Raw genomic sequence first — 5,000 nt, 5'->3', positions numbered from 1 at the left:
TGTTCCTCTGAGTCGGTCACTGCTAGTTGCACGTTTTGTTTGCTGATCACGTCATCCAGAAACGTTCTGTGGCACACAGATAAGGAGAGCTTTCAGATCCTTTACTTTACCAGAAGTGAGCTTTACTGGCGTGACATACCTCTTTGGCAAAACCAGCTGAGAGAGGTCGGGCTGTTCTTAATGCGACATCTGTTCACATCAACACTGGTCACGAGCTTAGAAATATAGGCATTCTGGAGGTCATAATCACCCAACTCCCAGGAATTACGAAATACAGATTGTATTTTTTCTCCATACCTAATGCGTTGAAGCACCCACAAGTACATGGCGGGCCTACACCGCGAGCTTGCACATGTCGAGATGTTTTCGTACTAATGTAGCCTACGATTCACTTTTGTTCTTTTAATCTTTGAAGTCCACACCTGTGGAGTAACGGCTAGCGCGTCTGCCCGCAAAAGCAGGTGGCCCGGATTCGATTTCCGGTTGGGGCAAGTTACCTGGTTGAGTTTTTTTCCGGGGTTTTCCCTCAACCCAATATGAGCAAATGCTGGGTAACATTCGCTGTTGGACCCCGGATTCATTTCACCAGCATTATCACCTTCATCTCATTATTTAAAATTCTTTAACATTAAAGGAAAAATGAATAGTGACAACTGTTCATTATTAGTATACGTCATGTCATCTTCCCCATTACTTTAGGGCCTAAACTTGTAAAATTTTTCCTCACAATTAATAATAAAGAAACTAGCTATGTCATAATAGAAAACACTGAAGTGATAAATGTGTGGTACACCCTTCAAAGTGAATGTTTGATTACAATACCTCCCTCCTTGGAAGGACCACATTATTTTCTCTCTTCAACGTTTATGCAAGCTGCTATAAGTAGCACATAGCTGCAGGAATGGCACGCGCCTCACTGCGACTCTGGAGCTGAAATCATTACTATGATTATATAAATATAGAGAATATAGGAATACACTCACATGTATCTAGTTTTAATGTTTTATGTATTTTTATGATAATACTTGTCAAAATTTGAGCCACTCACTACTATCTGTATGGAAAGAAAATGTACTGACTCTGGTCAATTTACATACACTAAAACCTTGCTAAAACGTATCCTCTATAAAAAGGAAACCTGCACAAACGAAACATAAATTTGGGAACGGAATGATTTCCTATGTAAAATAATACTTTAAAACGGAAAACTGCAAAACGGGATCATTTTTCGGCACCATTTAGGTAAAAAATCTTACTAAAACGGATAATTTAACGATGTAATAGTAATGGAACGGAGAAAAATTCTCTCCGGCGCCGGGATTTGAACCCGGGTTTTCAGCTCTACGTGCTGATGCTTTATCCACTAAGCCACACCGGATACCACCCCGGCGTCGGACAGAATCGTCTCAGATTAAGCTCCAACTCTTGGGTTCTCTCTAGTGGCCGCCCTCTGCACTACGTCATAGATGTCTACGAACGTAGGACCGAAGTCCACACATGTGCTGAGGTGCACTCGTTATGAGTGACTAGTTGGCCGGGATCTGACGGAATAAGCGCCGTCTTAAATCACGAAGTGATTTACGCATATCATATATATATTATTTTATTTTGTATTTATTATATATATATATATATATATATATATATATATATATATATATATATATACCGGATAATTTAAGCTTAACTATTGCTAAATTCTTTCAAACAATTTTCAATTTTGCGATAATACTGTACGAAGGATGACATAATTTTTTGTGAGAGTACCTGGAGGACTTTGTCTATTCTTTGTCAGGCGTTGGGGCGAAGCTTCTATAACCACGTCACTATTCTGTGCTTGTTGTGAAGGACTTCTTCCAACCCTCTTGCATTTTCTTTAATTTATTCTCAGTTTTGTGCTAACAAACCAATACAGTGATAAAGGACAGTGAGAGTAGAATAAAACTGTGAATAATTGTAGTATAGTGTCAATTTAGTTTCACATTTCCGTTCATTTATTCTGAGTTTTGTATTAATATGCCAATACAGTGTTAAATAACAGTACGAATAAAACAAAACTGTGCGTTTTAATAAAAAAAAAAGCCTAGATGACCAGTTCTATCATGGAAGAGTGGCTTTATAATTTTAATGGAGCAATGAAACGTCAAGGTCATAAGGTCATACTGTTTTTAGACAATACTACCTGCCATCCAAGGATTGATTTGTGAAGTTAATCTGTTTTCCATCAAACACAACTTCAGTTACACAACTGATGAATCAGGGCGCAATTTACACTCTGAATTGATGCAGGACGTGAGGGAAATCCTACAACTTTCCCTTCAAAAAACGTTGCGGCAATGCACTTTAAAAGAAATGTGGGGGCCAAGAAACTAGGGCCCAGAGAGAGGGAGAGACAGACGCTGCAATTACGTAAGTTAATGATTATGAAAATAAAATTCACTTTGCATGTACTGTAGTAACTTTTATTTCAAATTATTTCTTTATTGTGTTCTTCCTATAGTGAGCATATTGCAGTAGTCTATTTTTAGTTTTGCCAAAATTCAATCCTTTGTAAAACGAAAACCTGTGAAACCGGGGAAAAAAATCTGGAACGATCGCATTTCGTTTTAGGGAGGTTTTACTGTTGATTAATATAAAAGAAACCATAATATAGTGTTTTTATTGAAATATTAGTGTCATGTGTGAAGTTAAGAGTGCTATTAAAATAAAAATTGTAATGTAACTGATCTCTTTCATGTATTTTACTTATATATTTCATACATGCAGTGATGAAGATCTGAAGCCCTACAATGTTGTAGCCAGGGTTGCCAGCTATCCCGATTTGGCGGGACATGTCCCGATTTTCATATAAATTTCCGAGTCCCGCTTCGATCCGAGGCGGGACGCAAAAAGTCCCTCCTTTAGAAAATTGACGTCACTTGTATAATTTTATCGTAATCTAGTAACTAATTTGTTCTAGGCCTAAGTAGTTACAACAAATTTAAATTAATTTTCTTAACGATGTAGGTTTTCATATTGGAAAAAACGAATATTTGGCAAGTGTAAGGTTTGTAACAGCTAATTCAGAATCAGTAGTGAATATGATATTTCTAAACATTTAAAAAGAGACGCTCATCAGAAAAGCATAACAAAGAGAATGGAAAAAAGGTTGTTGAAAATGCTGATGTCCAGTAATAAATATGTAGGAAGCTCTGAAAATGTATACCGTACGGTATGTTAAATTATTGGTTTGGAGCAGTAATATGCTAAGGCACAATATAAAATATGCATTCAGGTAGGCTATCAGTAAATTTTATGTCATTGTTATCAAATAATAAATATTGAAATTTAAATATTTTGTTAAATCGGTGCCATCTTTTGGAATTTGTGCTTTACAAGTAATAAAAAAGAAACTGCGGGAGAAACCTATGAGACAACTACAGTGCTATTAAGTCATTAAGTTAATAATTTGACATAACATATTATTGCCATAAACCCTTCAGAAAGACGCCAGAGAAACGTGATGCAACTTACAGCCAGATAAATATTGTTTTGTACTTGGAAACATGTATCTACAATATGTTTTATTTTTATTAAAATTTCAATTTTGAGATTCATATTAATTTCTTCAACTGTATACAAAAATGGATATGTTTCATTCCTTTTTTTGTACAGTCATGAAAACTCTGCCCATATTCATATAATTCTTTCTTTAAGACAAAATGTAACTACTGTATATTATGATGAAAAAAGAATGTCCCTCTTTAGTAGATCTAAAATCTGGCAACCCTGTTTGTAGCCTATAGAATACCTACTGTATATCTGTGATTGAGAGTAAATATTAAGTCTAAATTGAATTCGAATCATGCCGCTATGGACAAGGAAAATGCTCAACATAAGTACAATTGTTATTTTAATGTTTCTACATCATTTTAATATAGAATCGAATTTTGATCCTCATGAATACCATACGAGACAAAACTACAGTATCTTTATAAATACTCCCAAATGTCACACAACTGCTGGATTAAAACACAGCAGAAATTTTGGACCCAAAATTTATAATGCATTAATTAGAACTTACCCTCAGCTAAGTACACTTAAAACACATAGATTTAAGAAACAAATCAGATTAATTATTTAATTGTTTAAGCTAATTGAGTTAAAAATTGATACTCTAATATTCATGTACTTTTGTATTTTCTATTTTTATATAGACCCTATTATTACATGCTGTATGTATTTTACCACTTATTAATGTTATTGTGCTCAATGAACTCTCTTAATTTTGTGATATATTTTGTGTAACTGATCTGAACTGCGCCCGAGCACGAGCTTCTGCTCTCGGACTGCAATACCTAATGTAGCTCAAGTGTATAGTATTAAATAAAAGAAATGAAAATGAAATGAAAAAAAAAAATAACGTAAAAGGAGCACTGTGCGGTATGCCAAAAAGTGTCGCGTGTTGTTTTCATACTGTCATCCATACTTCGGACCGAAAGAATAGATGTATTTAACGATGAAAGAGTAATGGAACGGAGAAAAATTCTCTCCGGCGCCGGGATTTGAACCCGGGTTTTCAGCTCTACGTGCTGATGCTTTATCCACTGAGCCACACCGGATTCCACCCCGGCGTCGGAAGAATCGTCTCAGTTTTAAGTTCCAACTCTTGGGTTCCCTCTAGTGGCCGCCCTCTGCACTACGTCATAGATATCTATGAACCTAGGACCGAAGTCCACACATGTGCTGAGGTGCACTCGTAATGAGTGACTAGTTGGCCGGGATCCGACGGAATAAGCGCCGTCTTAAATCACGAAGTGATTTACGCATATCATATTATAATGTACCGAAGTACATATGATATTTCGATGCGGATATTCTGCGTCATCATACGATGAAAGAGTAATGGAACGGAGAAAAATTCTCTCCGGCCAATGTACTTCGGTACATTATAGTAATATATGATATGCGTAAATCACTTCGTGATTTAAGACGGCGCTTATTCCGTCGGATCCCGGCCA

Source organism: Periplaneta americana, chromosome 7 (genome assembly GCF_040183065.1).
Source record: "Periplaneta americana isolate PAMFEO1 chromosome 7, P.americana_PAMFEO1_priV1, whole genome shotgun sequence".
Taxonomy (NCBI): Eukaryota; Metazoa; Arthropoda; class Insecta; order Blattodea; family Blattidae; genus Periplaneta; species Periplaneta americana.
The sequence above is the reverse complement of the archived record's forward strand: the minus strand, read 5'-3'. Positions refer to the sequence as shown.